Below are 18,971 nucleotides of genomic sequence, written 5' to 3' on the forward strand. Positions count from 1 at the left end.
ACCCACGGAAACCCTCGTGCCTCACTCCCCCTCACCCCACGGTCACTCCTTTGTCACACACATCACAATAGGAATCAAATGACCACCCGACTAAGTGTTTGTGCCTAGTCACCCCCCCCCAGAACCCGAGGTCCACGAGGACAGGGCCTCAGCCACCCCGACTGCCCAACAGCCAGTGCTGACTCCCTTGTCCGTGCCCCCCGGTGGGTCCAGGGTGCACTGAGTGGGGCCAGGCAGGCATCCCGAACACCGAGCCGCCTGCGTTAGTCCTCTCCCTCCCTGGCATCCGCTGTAGCGCAGGAGTGGAGCACAGCGTGGGGGCAGGGCCCACACCCACGGCTCAGCCCAGCCGCTGCCGCTGGTGGACCCTGGGCACGTTCCCAAACCTCTCCGGGTATGGTCTGCCCCTCTATCAACAAGTCGCCTACGTCTCAGGGCGGGAGGGCCGATTAACTGAGTTATGGAAAGTACTGACCACAATGCCCCAACACATGACAGTACTGTTTCCTACTAGCTTCAGAGTCCCCTTCCGTTTGAGGCCACTGTCCAAGAATGCCAACTCACAGGCCCGATTTATTGGTTCATGAACAGATGCCACTCAGTGTGGCTGTGCCAGGCAGGGGCATGGGGCAGGGGCAGGGGCAGGGGCAGGGCGGGCAGGATCCTGCCTCTCTGCACAGTGTGAGCTTCGCACAGAGGACTCTGTGGCCACCTTCAGCTTTCTATGTTCTCTCTCTCTCTCTTTTTTTTGTTTTGTTGGTGCCTCGAGATCTTTTTCCCCCCAATAGCTCCAAACCAGACATATTAAGTTATCTCAGACTCCCACACCAAGTAATAAAACCACTGTGGGTTTTATTCCTATTAGTTTTCTTTTCAAAAATCAAAAAGACTGGGGAAATCTTAACAGAGAAAGAAAACAAAACCAGCTGCTGCTTGCACACGACGGAGCCGTGCTGGCTGCTACCGAGCCCCCGTGAAAGGGAGGATGTCACTGCAGACACCCACGTGCCACCCAGACTTTCCTGCCTGCCCAGTGCCGAACTCACCAGGGCGGCCGGCTGCGGCCGCCAGAGCTGCCCAATTCCCGATGGGTCCTCTCTCCCCGGCCAGCAGGTACAAAAGGCAGTTGCTTTCTTTCCACAAGCGTCAGAGCCCCATTCAGACCATCATCAGCTCAGGACAATGACAGGGGAGCACAGCGTCCTGGCTCCCTGGCAGCTCCCAGCTCCAATGAATGACCTCTGCGCAAACCGAGCACAAAAGGCAAAACAGCCAGGGACGGTGCCCCGGGTCCCCCGAGACAAGGTTCTGCCGGATCCGCCTTGGGCAGCGCTCCTTCTGTGTTCTGAGCGGTGTCTACCCCGCACTCCCCCACTGACCCCCACCGCCACCACCACCAAAAATAACTTGAATCCTCGTTCAAGGATCCTGGTTCTGATTTAAAACCTGCAAAGTCCTGCTGAACTTCCCCTTCTTTGGTTGGCAGCACTCCACTTCTCCTCCAGTGCTGCTCTCCGCTTCTCCACGGGCTTCGAAGAAGAAAGGCACCCCCCAGCGGGTGCCGGCCCCAGAGCACCACGCAGGGAGCGAACGAAGACCTGACACAAAGCAGAGCAGGCCGCTTGCCCCGGCCCTGCAGCCCCTTAGCTCCAGAGACAGGAGGCTCCGGGCGCTGGAGTTCTTCCTCGCCAAGATGTGCAACGCCAGCCCCCCCAATTCTGCACACTGGCTTTCTCCATGATTGGGAAGTGACTAGGGTGACCTACAGGGAACCTAAAATCCTGGACTCTCTCCAGGAGCCTTCCACTCAGCTGGGGGAATGCCGTCCAAGCACTGGACACGAGAGGCACTCCAGGGACTGAGACACGGAGCTCAGACAGAGACAACGTTTACCATGCTCAGGAATGGGGTCATCACTGTTTGTCAGCCTCTCCTGTTCTGCAGTGAACAGTCACTGCGACTTTGGGTTTACACACCATACACACACACACACACTCTCTCTCTCTCTCTCTCTCTTTCTCTCTTGAAAGGTTTTAAATTTAGACTCCCTCCTCTCCTCTGCACTGCGCTTATCGGACATTGAACCTTGTACCTGTCCACTCTAAAGAGCCCAGAGGAGGATTTTCCCCAGACTTCCTGGTGCGTAGAACCTAAAACAGCTACAGGAAATCACACCGACGACAGACCAGGACAATCTCTCCGTGGACCAGTTCAGCGTAACAGGTCTCTCCTAAGTGTGGGACTGGGGTCAGGCACCCCAGCAGACCCCTCAGAGAGCACCAAGGTGACGGGGCTGCAGCCCTGCCTTCTGGCCACTTACAATCTACCGTTCACACAAGTTGCCATGAAAGCCTCAGAAAAGCTGCCCCGGTGCTCAGAAGGGCCCGCACAAGGTTTAATGCTCTCGCTGTCCTACTTTTTATTTTTATTTATTTTTTTACAGAGACAGAGAGAGAGTCAGAGGGATAAACAGGGACAGACAGACAGGAACGGAAAGATGAGAAGCATCAATCATTAGTTTTTCATTGCGCATTGCGACACCTTAGTTGTTCATTGATTGCTTTGTCACATGTGCCTTGACCGCGGGTCTTCAGCAGACTGAGTAACCCCTTGCTCAAGCCAGCGACCTTGGGTCTAAGCTGGTGAGCTTTTGCTCAAACCAGATGAGCCTGCGCTCAAGCTGGCGACCTCAGTGTCTTGAACCTGGGTCCTGAGGCATCCCAGTCCGATGCTCTACCCACTGCACCACCGCCTGATCAGGCTAGTTTTGAAATTCTTAATAACTTTTTTTTTTAATACATACTCACATTTTCATGTTGCACTAGGCTCTGCAAATTATATAGCTGGTTCTGGAGACGCCAAAGGCGTGACTTAATCAGGAGTTAAAGGAGAAATCACATCCAGGGAGCTTCCCTTACGCCAGGTGCAGGTAACAGCTAAAGAGCAAATGCTCAGAAAACGGCAGGGACCCCTCCAGGAGCATTTCAGAATCAGACTCTCCCATTCTGCACCAGGAATGAGGTTAGCAAAAGCACTTTCCATGAGAGCATTTATCATCCTCTCTGATCTGTAGCAGCACCTTCTCTAATGCAGCTCTGCCTGACGCTTCAAAAACCATGGGGCCCTTTAATTCATCATGTTAATGCAATTACACATCCGTGCCAGGCGTCTGGCCGCCTCCCGTGCGCTCACGCTCCTCCAGACCCTTCAAACGGGAAAATCTTTCCCTTCGAAAACGGTCGGGTTCATCCCACAACCTGAAGAGAACATTCAGCCTCCCCTGCGCGCCCTGCTCGGCTGGTTTTTACAGCCTGTCCCTAAGACCGTGCAGTTCAAACACCGTGTACAAACGAGCTTAACTGGAACCCTGGGTCGTGGAGACTGCAGAGTCGATCGAGTCCTCGCTGACAATGCCCTCGCACCTCGTTCCGGTGGCACTTCATAATCAATGCTGCCCACGAAGCTGGCAGGGAGCGGCGTGGCACCCCTTCTGGTTACTCAAGGACCAACTTTGACCCGGAGCTGAACGCAGGTCAGGGGCTCAGACACAGCAACGCTGTGCGTGGGGAGTGTGCCATCTTTAAACATCCGTTTGTAAGTGGTTTCACTAAAATACACCAGAGCATAACTCAGTTGTTGGGAGTGAGGAGCCCGTCGAACCAGAAGAAGAGGCGGTAGACATCTACTCAACCTGCAAAGTTACCCACGGGAGAGACAGGGCAGGAATTTCACCAGGCTCTAGGAGGGTTATCCCGGTACCACTGTCTTCGCTAGTAAAACGCACTGTGCTCAGGACTGGAAGGGACAGACCTTCTCAGCCGCGCCCCTGGTCCTTGAGGAGAGAGACTCAAGAGAAGTCCAGTGAGCGGCCCCAGAATACAAAGCAGTCAGTGAGAACGGGGGCCAGAGATGTCCAGGCCTGAGCCAAGGAAGGGCAGTCCTCCAAGGTGAGAGCCAGCAACCTCTCAGGAGGGACGGCCTGGGTGCAAGTCCCAACTCTACCCCTCCTGAGCTGCCAAAACCTCTCTCGCCTCAGTTCTTCGCATCTGTAAAACGGGCATGTGGACCACGTCCATCTTAAGCAGGGGTCCCCAAACTTTTTACACAGGGGGACAGTTCACTGTCCCTCAGACCATTGGAGGGCCGGACTAAAAAAAAAAAACTATGAACAGATCCCTATGCACACTGCACATATCTTATTTTAAAGTAAAAAAACAAAATGGGAACGAATACAATATTTAAAATAAAGAACAAGTAAATTTAAATCAACAAACTGATCAGTATTTCAATGGGAACTATGCTCCTCTCACTGACCACCAATGAAAGAGGTGCCCCTTCCGGAAGTGCGGCGGGGGCCGGATAAATGGCCTCAGGGGGCTGCATGTGGCCCGCGGGCCGTAGTTTGGGGACCCCTGATCTTAAGGGTTGCTGAAACAGAACCTAAGTTTCCCCATTCCCGGTCCTACATTCTGTTATGCCAAACTGTTCTCGATGGTTCCTCCTCAAGAACTGCTCACACTGGGAAGAAGTTCGTCAATGTTGCGCACACACCAGGGCTGATGCCCCACAATGCACCGCACAGGGCACGTGGAACACGGGGAGAGGCATCGACCGTGGGTCTTCCAGGATTGACTGACCCGATGGAAATGAATTTTAATTGTCGGCCCGTGGGAAGGGATCCAAAAACAATCTAAAAGATAAACACCACCACCGAAGTTTACGAAATTCTAGAATGCTTCCAGAGGGCTGTAGATCCCTAGACTGAATGAAAGGAGAGTGTGACAGAATACGGCCTGAGCTCAGCTGATGGTACCAGGACCCATTTCCTGACCCGGGGAACAGTCCGCGGCCACGGACGATGTCACCATTGCGGGGAGCTGACTGAAGGGGGCGCTGCAACTCTGCACTGTTTCTGCAGCTTCCGGTGAATCAAAAAGCTTTTCAAAATTTAAAAAAAACCTGAAATAAAATTACAAGGCAACATCTCAGAGTGCCAAAAAGATTAAGGGGACTCTTGGCAAGTGTCCAACATGTCAATATAGTCCGTTTCCAGACATTACGGCCCCCTTGGGGATTTGAAAAAAGATGCTGAATGAGCATCTGGACTGATTCTAAATCAAGCTATTCTGAAAAAATAAAAACAAAAAACAAACAAACAAAAAAACCCGGTTTCTCTTTTATTTCTCCATTTACTAAACCACAGTAAATTTAGTTTTTGTCCACTGTTTAAAAATGAATCATAACATAAAATGAAGACGTATTATATTGCTGCCACGACTGATAAACATTTATTAGGAAAATGCCGCCATGTTACACTTCGTAAGGATGTCCAGGAAGGACCGGAGAGATTAAAAGGTTCAGAAAACAATTGACAGAAACAATCTGTTGAGGCTATCCTATGGATTGGGTTGACCAGTTGATTCCCAAGAAACAGAGGCTGTTGTTATTAACATGTTGTTCGCCTGGCTTGACTACAGGCAGTACATACTGGCCTGAGGAGGCGGAGGGCCCCAGAGGCCAGTGTGCCGAATCAGTTGTTCCCGTGAGCAGTACACACTGGCCTGAGGAGGCGGAGGGCCCCAGAGGCCAGTGTGCCGAATCAGTTGTTCCCGTGAAGACCACCATACCTGGCGATGGCAGGGCCTGGGGTAGAGGGGCCACCTGGGGGACCCCTCGAGGAAGGAGGGAGATGATTGTAAGGCACAGCTCCTCAAGGAGCGGAAGCTCTCCCGGAGAGAAACACCAGGGGCTGCAATGGGAGGGGGAAACCTTCCCCCTCGAGGGGTCAAGAGGAAGTCAAGTCCTACGCAAGGGCTGGGACTCGGTCAAGGCCAGGGCAGGAAAGTCACGCTCAAGGAAGGGGCTACAGCAGCCCAGGAGTTTGCTATACCCTAGTCCCTCTCCAAAGGGTCCCCAAACCAGGCTGCCTGGAACTGCCACTCAATCCAAGTTATTCGTGGCAGGCTCACCTTTGGGATTTCACTATTCCTGTCTTGCTTTGATGAGTGTGCTTCCAGTGTGCTTCCAGTGGCTCCAAGACTTCCCCCCTCTGAGCACGTGCTTGCTGAAAATAACTTCTGCTCACCAGCTAAACCGCAAGGGAGAGGATGAGGAGGATGGGCTCCCCTTAGTTTCTCATGGGCCCTGCTGGCTCACCGAGTACGGCCCCGGACAAGTGCCCCTCACCCAGCGACGAGACAGGGAAGTAGGAGGAGCTGCAGATGACAGCCCGGAGGATGCAGAACAGAGAAGAAAGGACGTCCGCCTGAGTGCGCCATCAACCGTCCTGACTGGCTCTCCCATGCCAACTGGACCCCATCCCGTCACTGGCCCCTCTTGGGATCTTGGCACTGGCTGTTCCCTCTGCTTCCGACACTCTTCCCAAGCGTCTGGCAGCAGTGCCTTCTTGTCATTCAACGGTCAGCTTGGATGTCACCCCCGTGGAAAGTCCGTCCCGAACACCCAGTCAGATGCTCCCCGTGGCTCGGCCTCATTTGTTCTCCGATATCTGTGAACTTGAGGATAGATGCTCTGAGCACGGGGGTCCTGTCCTAGTTATGGCTGGACTCCCAGCTCCCAGGACAGTGTCGAGCACAGAGCAGTCCCCGTCACTGGAGGGTCAGTCTTAAGGAAGGTGCAGACTGAGTCAGAAAAGTTGGGGCAGTGGAAGGATCAGCTCCCAATGTTCCTCCTCAATGACACTGAAGGATGAGGGGGAAGTCATTACCTCCACAGGGCTCAGTTTCCCCGGCTACAAATGGAGGGTGAGCAGGGCAGGAAAACAAACCAAACGATCTGTGAGACCTTTGTCCCTGCACCGTAGGTTGATGTTGTCAACTGTCCAGTCAACTCTTGCCCATTCTTGCCCATCTTCCTTCCATCCATTCATCTATCCAATCATCTTTACCCATGGGCTTTCCCTGGGGATTATAACCTTGAATAATGTACAGTTACTGTCCTAAAGGAATAAAGGCGTTTCCAGTGACAGAGATGTAATGGAGGTAATTCTTGCACTAACCAGCTGAGGGCCAAAGGAGACCCCCTGGGCCCGTGGCTATGGAGATGAGGGTGTGTCCGTTCATGGAGAAACAGATCTACTATCCCACAGTTGCTGCAGGGTGATGGTCAAGAAACTCAGAGTCACCATCCAAGTCCCAGCACAGACTGAGGACAAAAGAGGCTGCTTCCTGAGATCACTGGTCACTCTGCAGGTCACCTGTCCCCCATCTTTGCCATGGAAGTGGTGACAGCGACTATGAAGTCCTTAGAAGAGGGAGTCTAATCCCTGCTAAGTTCCATCAGTGGTACTTAGCTAAAGAGTTCGACATACGAGTGTATACATGTGAATATCCATGCACGCCCACACACACATGCACGCACACATGCAGATGCCCAGGGCCCACCCCTCCGAGAACTGACGTAGAACGGGAGTATATGTATTTATTTTCAAAAACTCCAGTGGGACCCTGATGCAGCACCAGGACTTAGAGCCAACGAGCTTCCTGCAAAGTTGACTTTTTATTACGGCTGTAGAGGTGCATTCGATGTCAACAGTAACAACGCGAAATACATCCAAGAGGATCTCTTCCCTGGAACATGCACTTCCCTAAGCCCTGAGAACATTCCAGTCATAAAACACGTCTACGGCACCAGAACTCATTTGGTACCTGGAACCAAGGGCTTGGAAAGCTAGTCTGGGAACACAGCCTACCACCACCCTGGGATGCACCCCCAGCCCCTGCAGAATGGTCTCTCCCTTGTTTATGGGCTTGGCCAGATCAGATAAAATGTCATTCTCTGAATTGGTTCCTAATTTAATTATTCCCGGATAAGCGCCGGCCTCCCGTGGCCGCAGGGAAACAGCTCGAGAGGGGTTGGCGCCACCAGCTACAGTGTTTGCCGGCGACCAGGTGTTCTAGAGCCGGGGCCAGGTCAGAGTGGGGGAGAGCAGTGGACTTGGCAAGGCCGGCACGGTCTGTCCACCAACCAGCCTTCGTTTATGGCCCCAGCCCGTCGGGACAGGGGGGCTGAGGTTTTACAAGAAGCCTATCAATGAGAACATTCCAAGTAACTGGCCTGACCCCGAAAAGCCAAATTCAATCCTGACTCCATGTGGCCTCGTTTGCCCACCTGTGACGTGGGACTGGACCGCGTGTTTTCTTGAAGGCCCCGCCAAGCTCTAAACTGAAGACAACTCCGAGAGGCATCAGAACCGCACCTGAGAATCAAGCCTTCTCTAGGACCAGGGAAAGCATGTAAAAAAAGTCCATCCATCTTATTATCAAGAGCAAAGGGGTCTTAGTTGGTGGAGCAATTTGTCTGATTAATTCCGATAAGAGCAAAGGGGGACAAGAAATCTCATAAAAGATAACCCCAGGACTGCGTCCACTCAAAAACTCGCAATGACCGTTTGCAGCAGCGCTGTCCACAAGACGCAAAAGATAGAGACAGCCCTAACGCCTCTCAAAGGACAAACGGATAAACAAAACGCGGTCTGTCCGTACACAACAGTATCATCTGCCCATAAAACAGAATGAAGTGCTGACATATATTACAACGTGGATGGACCGTGAGAGCACGCTGAGTGATAGAAGCCAGACCCTCCAAAAAAGCATATAGAAAGCATATAGGAAGTCCAAACAGAGAGAGAGAGAAAAGAAAGTAGGTTTCCAGCTGTTTACTGCTGGGGGCAGGGGGAGGGGAAGAGCTGATGGACACAGGTTTTCTTCTGATATAATGACATGTTCCAAAATCGAACGGGGTACTGGTCATACACATCTGTGAACAGACTAAAAGCCAGTGAACCGCATACTTCCAATGGGTGAATTGTCGGGCCCGTGCATTCTATCTCGATGAAGCTGTCTTTAAAAAAGAATCGGCTAAATGGGAAACGGGGTCTGTTCCATGATTTTTAAAAATCAATCACACAAGAACTTTGTAAAAGACACACCACACACACACACACACACAGCCCTCCCTCAACAATTCTGCAGCCTTCTAACTGGCCCAGAGGCCCAAAGCTGACTTTCGGAGGGCAATGCTTCTCCGTCTTCCATACACCAAGGAAAACCGTGGAGGACTCACAAGCGGGCAGGCTGCATTTCTCTATTGATTTGTTTCAGTTTTCACAGCCAAAACCAAATTTACTTCCTACCCTCCCCCCCAAATGGCAACCAAGTTCTCACCTACTTTTTATAATACATCATTTTTATTCTCTGAGCCAAACTGTATCCCATCCAAAGGGTCTGAGGATTTGCAACTGTCACTGCCAGCCGATAATTATTTGGGGGCGGGGGGGTCCTGGAAGATATTTCTGACGAGGAGGTCCCATTTGCTAATAAGCTCCTGCCTGCTCCTCTTTTGTACGTCCATTCCTATCAAAGTTCTCATAGAAACTGCGACGAAATGGACACAAACAGCTTTTCAAATCAGGACGAGACAAATGTCAGGCTGATCCCTCCGTTCACCCCCCTCGTTCACTGGTGACTTCCTCGGGGAAGTGCTGCATGTCCCAAGAGCCGCTCTTTCCTCTGACTTTCAAAACGGTGCACTGGTGGGGTGAGACGGGCCTCTCTGGGACATACGATCTTATTAAGAACTGTGCCTGACCTGTGGTGGTGCAGTGGATAAAGCGTCAACCTGGAAATGCTGAGGTCACCGGTTCGAAACCCTGCGCTTGCCTGGTCATCGCAGGTCCGGCTAAAGATGACCACAGAAGAGGTGATTGGGAGTTTCCCACAGTTCAAGAACAACACCCTGGCATCCAGGAAGAGGGTGCTTAGTAAGAAGGCACCCTTTCTAAGCCCGGCCAATGTTTCTCTCGGGTAAGGAAAGTTCGCTGATGGGTCAAAGGACGGGCCCCCACAGGGGAAGTTCCGTGACAGCCACAGGCAGCGTGGGGGTCAGAGCCAGCTCCCACTTCTCTGCCCTTGGACCACCCCCTACTCCACTGCACTGCCTCTCTGGGGTGCAGCTCTCACTCCTGAGCAGAGACGGAGGCCAGATTAGTGGTGACATTCTGCCACCAGCTAGTGTCTGAGAAGTCTGGTCTGTTCTTAAGAAAATTTGAAAGCTAACCAGCTCTCAAGAATCTGATGAAGGAAGACATCCTTCAAACGCCCTCGGAATTTAACCTTGAACCAGAAACAAGAACTTCCTGTTCCCCACGTCAGGCCACCAAAAGGACACCAGTCCCCCCTTCTCCTCAACATCTTCCTAAGGGAAGAGCACTTCCGAAATTCAGCGTCTGCTTACCACATGCAGGGCGGGGCCAGCTGCGGCCAGTCCCCCACCTGGATGTCCAGGAAACTGAGGACAGAGGGGACAGACAGTCCCAGGGGGCCTCAGCCAAAACTCCGCCCTCCGGCCGCGGCTGCTCGACGAGACATGTATGCTGGGAGATAGAACCGCTTGGCCCACATTCCCTGGGGCAACCCTGCTTTCTCGTAATGTTGGCTCTCCCTTCCGTGCACAAAGCGAGGATGGGCCTGTGTGGGCATTTGGAAGGCTCTTCGTATAAATAGGTTCACAAATCAGAAGAAATGATCCTCTGTAGACCAATAATCTGATTTTTGGCTTGGAAATTATGGCCCCTATAAAAACATGCCAGGACGTACTTTCGATTTTAAATGCAAATATTGACATTCCAAACAAAGACGCAAGGAGCCATCAGGACAAGCTATTACACCTGCTCGAAGACACACTGAGGGCCCCCCGTTCCTGCCCGAGTAGATGGTTCTTGCTTGATTTCCTGAAACACCAGCCAAAGGTCCATCCTTTCTTCCCGAGATGCTCAAGACACACGAAAAAAACTGTGGTTACCACCTTTTAAAATAGTCCAAAAACCTAACGTCAGAAAATCCAAGGTTGTTCCAGGACGCTCTTGAGTCCTCTAGAAACTAAGTGACAAGCAGTGACTCTCCTGTACCGTGCTACCAAACGGGAGACTCTTTTCTGCCTTCTGGGCGCAGACTCAGAAGCCCACAAGAAGTCCGTAACACCCTCTCTCCAGGAGAAACGGGGCTTTGAAAGAACCCTGTCCACTTGATGCATTAAATCAACAAGTGGCCGACCCCCACGACTATGTGTGGGCCCAGCCTCCCCTTTGAGAGGCTCACCGGGTCAGCAGGAGCAGGCCACACCGGGGAAAGTAGAACGAGCTTATAAAGTAGGATGGGTTGAAGGCTGAGTTCAGCAGAGTAGAACTAACTACAGACGCTCAGAGGAGGAAGGTAACACTTGGACGGGATGTAGCTTTGATGTCCATGGTTAATCCTCACATCCATTTGGCTCATCGCTCCCGTGCTCTGCAGATAACAACACGTAGTCGATAAGCCTTGCTGTCTAACCTCAATGCCCAGTTGTCTTTATCAACTGCATACCATCTATTAACACCCCCTCCACACACACCATGGGCCGGGCCCTGGCCTCAGACTTTATAGTCACTCTCGGGGGGACTGTTCCTGCCCACGCCTGAGGGCTCCTTTGGCGTGGAGAGCTCCACCTGTATAACACTCCCGGGGTCTACACCTGGTGGTGTCTGCACCATCCCAGGAGTGTGGGCTGGGGACCTGCCATTCCAGAGTTGGCATGACACCCTGCAGGCTGCCGGGGAGGAAGAGGCTGGGGGTGGGGGGCAGGAAGGGGCTGCCCCGGGAGAGGCTTCAGCTGTCCCATGCTGCCTGTGACCACCCAGCTCTCAGCTCAGGACTACAGTGCCCGCCCACCCACCAGGTCAGTCACGTGCTCCAACATTAGCTTCGGTGGGGAGCAGACACCACACGGTTATCCCCACCCATCCTCTTTCTCCCTCCGTAAGTTCAGAACTCAGCCAAGAAAGAGGGGTTCAATTTGAGGAGCCCCTCTGAACCCTAAATTGTACTATTTATAATACTCAAACCATACTACAAAAGGTGGGAATTTTCACCCACCTTTTACCGATAAGGAAACCGAGGCACAAAGAAATTAAGTCTCTTGCCCAAGGTCACAGTAATGGGACAAAGAAGCACATGAGGGACTCAAAGCCAGGTCAGCCTGGTGTCCACACTCCCTTGTCCCCGATGTTGCCCTGCAAGGGGATTCAACACCCAGGCTACAAGAACAGCTGCGAGCTGGGCAGCAAACATCTGTCTGACGAGAACCCTGAAGGTACTGGCTGCACTTACTTCCAGCAGCGTGAGTGAGCTAACAGGTGTCAGGAAGGGTCCGACAGAGCTACCAGACTGCTTTAGATGAGGGGTGAGTGACCGGTACCCCTTCAGAGACCTCTTAGACCCTGAAATGCAGTTTCCAACTTCCTCGCAAAGCCACAAGCCCAGGCCCTTGGCACAGCTGCTTACCAGGGCAGAGCAGAGCAGGGTAGAACTTTCCCGAGATCCAGGGCTGCCCAGGGAGGGCTGGAACCGCCACCTCTCATGGCCCTTCCTCCCTCTCAGAGGCCACACCATTATCGTTTTGACCACAGGGAGCAGAAGGGACCTGCGGGCATATATTCCATTTCAAGAGAAAATGTGAAGCCTCCGAGTCCCAACATACCGTATGACAAAGTAACTGTGCCCGGCCTGTATCTAATTATTTGCCCATACCGGGGTATTTTCCAGGCACCGGGGTGACGAGGCTGCCTGTTTCAATATTTTCATCACAAACACAATTCTGGAAAGCAGCCAAGTTTCCATTATAATGACACCTCTGCTTTTGAGGATCTGCCAGCCCTGCTTCCTTCAGAGCTGAAGGCCTGGACCAGGATGAGTTCTAGAAACCTAAAATAGGTGCCGGGACAGCCTGCCCAGCAGCAGGCCCCTGCACGCCTGCTCGGGGCTCTTTCAAGCTTCAAGTGCAGCTCAATATGTGACATTCCAAAGCTACCCCAGGACATTTCCAGCGAGCGCTGCCTGGTCTGCCGCCTGCTAATGGCCTCGAGTGGGAGCACAGATGAACTGCCACTTAGCTTGTCCACAAGGTCAGGGTCTCCGAGCGCAGCTGGGTCCCCAGCCCCCTCTCTGCACTGATGAAGAAACAGCCTAGAGAAGTGAACCAACAGCCCGAGGACACCGACTAGACTCCAAGGTGCCCTGAGGCTCCTGGCTTTATGGGGTGTCCGAGAAACCCTCTGAGGTAGAATTTGCCAGAATTCATGCTCTTCCCCCTAAAATATACACTTGCACATAAAAACTGCACATGCAGTCTCAGGGAGTTCAGAGGCACACCCCTCCCACCCCTGGGTGTAAGTATTAAAAAAAGAACCAACGTTTATTGAACACTTACTGTATGCCAGGCACCGCTCCAAGCACGCAGCAGGTGTTAACTCATGCTCAGGACCCCAGCTCCAAGGCCAGGGTGTGCAGCTGTCTGAGACCACTCCTGCCAGGCTCCTGCGACACCGTCCCCAGGCCCAGAGCCTCCTGTCAGCCGCATTATGTAACTCTGACTAGTTCAGGTTCTGCCTCGCCCACTCATCTGAGCACTGCCTCCAGCTGAGTGCTGACTCTGCCCCGTGCACCTGGCCCTGGGCCTGCACCTGGGCCGGCACACATCCCTGCCACACAGAGCTGCTGATGCTGAGAGATGCTGCCTGAGTTTCCTCCACGTCCCTTTCTAAATCAGCATGACCGAGAATGTGCTAGCGGCTGCCACATCCCCCAGCTTCCACTGCGGGGTCACACCCGCCCTCCCTTCTGAGAGGAGACTGTCAGTCTCCACCCCCACCCCCACCCACTTCACTCCTTCCTCCAGCTCGGCTCTGGTTCCTTCATCCGCCCTCCTACGCCTCCAGAGGACTAAAAGCTGAGTCCTTGCAATCTCAAAGCGCATCCCGCCCTCTGAGACAAAGGGAAACACCTGTTTGACCTGCCTGGCACAGGGCCAGCTGGGAGCCAGCAGGAACTCAGCAAACAGCTGTTGTGATCAAATGTCTTCCTTCCCAACTCTCTGACTTTAAAAAAAAAAAATTCTATATTGGCCCAAAACAACACAAAACTTCTCCTTTCCTTCCTGGAGAATGAGACTGGATACACTCACATAGATAAAGGCCACGTTGACGCTTCGTTCCATGCTGTGAAAACACGGGTCTGCATGCCAACCATCTTGTCAGGGGCTCTATGTAAAGGGAGGGGCGTCTCAGGAAGGAAATTAGACCCTAGCTCTTGAGGACAATAAAGAAATACATTGTGTGCGTCAGAACGGTCCCTCTCCCAATACCTGGTCAGCTAAGTGAGAACACAATCTAGCGATTCACAGAACAGGAACAGAGAGGAAGTAAGTCAATATCACTCCCGAGCATCCCAACCACAGAGGGGAAGGGAAGACAGGGTGCATTATTGTCACCAGTGACTAAAAGCGTCCCTTCTAACTCACATGCTGTTTAAAGGGGTGGGTGCTGACCCGACTGCTCATAAATGACCCTCCAGGGCCAGTAGCTACTTTTAAATTTTTTTCTGCCCTTAGAATCGAAGGAGACTCCTCTGTCCTACCAATGGGTTCCAAGTGGCATCTGTGAACTCCTGGGCCTCGTGAAGCACGAGGGAGGGGCAGGGTCCAAGTGAACGGACTGCAGAAGCAGAACTGCGGACCACAGATGCAGAACTGCAGCCGACCACAGCGGATGTCCATTCACCTGGGAGTTTCCCAGAGGCGCCGGCCCAGCCTGGTGGGATGGATGGATAAAGGAGCTGGCCTGGGAGCTGCGGGTCAGAGGCCTGGGCCGATCATCAACTTACTGGCTGTGTGAACTCGGGCAAATCATGGCCCCTGCTCCAAGCCTCAGTCTCCACATCTGTTAAAGGAGATGAGGACCCCCATGACCCAGCCCTCTCGAGCCATTTCCCTTCCCAGCTAGCTCCTCACACTGCTTATGGTTCACATTGGTCCAGCCCAGGCATTCCTGCCTGCTCCCCGCCTAGGAGGGCAGGCCCTATCTGTCTTATCACCACATCTCCCCTCAGATGCTCAGCTACGGGATCTATTTGATAAATAAAATCATATGACAAACTTTACACACAATGTCACTTTCCACATGTTGGGAATTCATCAAAAAGTGATTGAATGAATACATGACCCACAAAAATGTGAAGGAGCCTGGCACATGGCCACAGGCAGGATGGGCATCCGTCATTTCTTAGTTTCTCAGCCCTGGGGAGAGTGTGATCTATGCCCTGTCCTGTGTCACATCTCTTGGGCGGTGGGACACCTTTCCCAGCAAACAAACACAGGGCTGGATGTCAAGCTTCAGACCTCCTGGCACTCACCTAACTCTTTCTACTCACCTCCTAGAAGTTCAGCCCACACTTAAATACCTAGGCTTGAGCATTCCCCTGAAAATTAACAAGACCCGTCTAGTCCGTGCTGTCCCCAACTGGCTGGAACTGAGTCGAGGCTTCCTTCTACGGGAGGGTCATGGGAGCACTTGCTTCAGGATAGCCCCAGCCTCCTCTCCCCCTCTTCCTGAGCTGGCCAAGGCAATTGCCCGTCAGGCGAGGTAGCCACAATCTAATCACAAACCCGCCCTAAACCAAAGCTTCTGGCAGTGCTGGTTCAACAGGCCTGGGGCTCCTGGGGCCCACTGCTTATCTCCCAGTTTCTTTTCTGCTCTTCTCCAAACACCAAGTAAGCAGAGTCCACTTCCCAACCTCTCCCACCTTTCCTGCAGACAGCTCCGCTTCCAGGTGCAGGGATCCCTCTGATTGCTTTCAGGCAGGTGGAAAACCCAACCAACGCCCGGCCTCTCAGGGCCCCGGGCGGGGGGGGGGGGGGGGGGGGGGGGGAAGGGGGGGGCGACAGCAACAGAGGCTGAGAAGGCTGCAGAAACAGCAGCCGGCCCTCACAACAGGCCACAGAGACAGTGCTAGGACGCTCAGCCAAGACACTGGTTCAGGAATCACAAGGTCTAACGGCCAAAGAAAAGCAGGGTACCGTGTGTGATGATCCACTGTGGGCAGTCCTGCCTGCCAGCCCCCCAATATCCTGGATGAATGAACCCTGCTCACTTCACCCACCAGCCAGCCTGCTGCAGTCCTGCAATGCCAGGAGAGAAAAGACACAGAGACATGACTGGATGTCCTGTAGAAAGCCCTAGATGGTGCCCCTGAGGAGCTGGACCCCGGAGAGACGACCTGACCAGCAGCTCCACTTCTGCTCAAGGAGACACCCGGAGGAAGGCTGCCAGCAGCCACTTCGCCTCGCTGACTCAGTCTCCCCATCTAGGAGGCAAGAAGAACATTTTCCTGCCAATCTTTCAGGACTATTAGGAAAACTTACCTGATTAAAAAGAAGAAAAAACTACCTAATTTAAAAAGCATTTTTATTCCCATGCTGTCTAAAACAAAATCATCTATAATCTGTACTGTGTATCCATCATGACATCCTGATTCAACGTACATACAGTTTGTAAAATTAGTTAAGTGCCACAGTCTGGAAAGGAGGGTTCTTGATTTTCCAACGTGGGGGGTGGGGTGGGGGCTAGTCGGACAGTTGGGGATGGAGAATGGTGTGGAAGGGTCCTAAAGAAACTTCGGGCAAATCGCCAGGCCTGTTTCCTCCTGGGCCCCTGGAGTGGTGTCTGCCCTCAGGGAACGGCAGCTGAGGAAGAGCAGGAAGGGGGAGGGGGTCACAGCCAGAGAGCGGGAACCAAAGCGAGCCCTTCTGCTCAGCTTCACGGAATGCTGTGCCACCTTCGCTGGGTGTTCTGGGGCTTCCTGGAGATACAACTTCATTCCCAAAATCCCGTGTCATTAACTCAACCAACGTGAATACGGGGGAAAGGCCCCGGGGAACGAGGAGATGGGAGTCCAGGGAACAGGTCTCAGCCCCAGCCTTGCCGCCTCCTTCTCGAACCTCCCTACACGAGGTGCGGACGTCCAGCCACCAGCAGCCGGCAACTGAGCCCGCATCTTCCAGTGTCAACACTGGCTGTCCACTCCAACCGCGCGGGCCGACCCAGGCTGCGGGCTGGACCGGCAACTGGGCACCAGGACAGGACGGGGCGGTCAAGCAGCCGCGCCCAGAACCCAGGCGGCTCCGAATCCTAAACACACACGCACGCACGCTGGCCAATCCGTTCGCCTGAAGAAGTCGGAAGGCGCTTCCACAGCTCTTCATTCATTCCCCCAAAGGCCAGGCTCCCTTGCACAGGGCGCCTCCATCCTGCGACACCAGGGGGCTCTCAGAGGGCTCCAAGGGGACCAATTGCGCCACGACCTGCCCCCTATCCTCCCACAGCCACCGCGTCCTCTCCACCCGCACACACAACCCCACAGACTCGCGCTCCATCACGATTGCCAGAGTCTCCCCCGCACAGGGGCCGCTGCCACCACGGCTCCCTGCTGCCCCGCCGCGCCACTCAGACCTGCCACGCTCGGCTCACCGTGCCCAGGGACGCCGCACTGCCGCCGGGAAGCACCGGCAACTCCCGGGTCTCGCTGCCTCCGGAACGGCGGCAGGGTGCAGGGAGCGGGTGAAAGGCGGAAAGGGGAGGGAGCGGGAAGCAAAAGTTCAGGCCGCTGGAGGCCCGGCCGCACCCCCGTCTCCTCCCAGGCCCGCCTCCGCGGTCCCCACCCCCGGTACCGGATCGCCTTAGGCGTCACCGCCACCTAGGACCCCCCTACACACACCCCTTCCCCTCGCACGCCTCTTCCGCCCAGAGCGGTCAGGAAACTGGAGCCTGGGGTTGGGAGGTGGCTCCAAGCCAGAGTCGGGGAGAGAGTGACGATGCCCACCTACCAGCCTCGGCCGGCGCCTGGAAACTTCCCCAAAGTGCGCGACCGAGCGGAGCGCATGGCGGGGGAATTCCCGTCCCCCTCGCCCCAACCACCACCACCACCCAGCACGCGCTCACTAGGTGAAGGCACTGGTCTGTCTGTCCGTCCGTCTTCAGCCTGCAGCTTCCAAAGACAAGCGGTGAGGGGGCGCCGGTTCCTGGGACCATTTTTCCGGTCAGCCGACCTGTGTGTGCCCTGCGGCGTGCGCCCCCCGCAGGCCTCCGGCTGCCCGCAGCGCCACCACCCAGCGCTAGGTCCCCGGTCCCTGAGCTCCGGCAGCATTCTCTCGAGCCAGGGAGGGGGCGTGTGAGCCCCGGCGCCGCTGCCGGCCAGCCCTTCCCGATGGGTCCCCGGAGCATGGAGCTCCAGTAACACTGCCAGCACCCGCGGGGGCGAGGGGACGCCCCGCGCTGGGGACCGAGGTAGCCTCGAGGAAACTGGGCCGAGGAGCACCGGGCCAAAACCTGCCTCGGCTCGGCTCACTCGCAAGTTCATTGTCTGCCTGGGCCGCCGCCGCCGCCGCCGCCACCACCACCACCACCACGCCGGGAGCGCCGCGGAGAGTGAGGCTGCGCGAAGCCTCCGCCGGCCCGGACTCCCTTCGCCTAGCCCCGGCCGCCGCCCGCGCAGCCAGGCGGGAACGTGCAGAGGTGCGGGAACCCGGAGCCAGACACCCACCCACCGCTCCCCTCCGCCCCCAGCCCCGCGCCTGGCACCCAACTTGTACCTGAGAAACCCGAGTCCAGCCCCGGAGCCTCTGCGGCTCTGGCTTCGCGGGAGCGCGCCCAGCCCTGCGACTCAAGCCCCGCATCCAGGGCGCGTCAACCTGACTCCCCGAGCGCAGGGAGGAAAAGTTTGGGAGTGACGTGCAGATGGCGAATGAAACATCCGAAGAGAGCCCTCCCCCCGCCCCATGTCGCGCTGACACACATCAGCTCAGGTCTAGAATGTGAGATCAAAGACTGTGAGCCAGCGGTGGGTTGGGTCCCCGCCCCCTCCCCTTACAAGTAAACACGGTTTGTGTGATGCGGTGATTTCAAATAGAAAGCAAACCGAGACCCCTAAAGTCTGCCAGTGACACCCTGCCAGAGACATTTTTAAACGAACTTGGCGGTCTGGAGCCAGCCCATACATTGATATTCCAGGCCACGGCGCTGGTGGGTTCTGCGCCCTCTGTTGTGTTTGTGCACATCCCGCGAGGGCTCTCTGGGCTCTTGGGCC

General features: G+C 54.6%; 1 protein-coding gene across 15 annotated transcripts in view; it reads right to left on the reverse strand.

Annotated features, from left to right (window-relative positions):
* The window catches only part of CHST15 (carbohydrate sulfotransferase 15), a 77,458-nt gene extending 58,828 nt beyond the window's left edge, over positions 1–18,630 (reverse strand). For 4 of the 15 annotated variants that reach the window (XM_066239212.1, XM_066239197.1, XM_066239200.1 and 1 more), the window contains exon 1: positions 18,478–18,630. The gene's annotated coding sequence lies outside the window, so the exon portion shown is untranslated. Of the gene's footprint in view, positions 1–10,254; positions 10,825–11,117; positions 11,307–13,263; positions 13,633–17,356; positions 17,452–17,712; positions 17,737–17,827; positions 17,987–18,477 lie in introns of those variants that run through there. The other 11 variants (XM_066239203.1, XM_066239204.1, XM_066239213.1 and 8 more) reach the window with 9 other exon arrangements.
* Between the last annotated feature and the right edge of the window lie 341 nt (positions 18,631–18,971).

Source organism: Saccopteryx bilineata, chromosome 7, assembly GCF_036850765.1.
Source record: "Saccopteryx bilineata isolate mSacBil1 chromosome 7, mSacBil1_pri_phased_curated, whole genome shotgun sequence".
Classification (NCBI taxonomy): domain Eukaryota; kingdom Metazoa; phylum Chordata; class Mammalia; order Chiroptera; family Emballonuridae; genus Saccopteryx; species Saccopteryx bilineata.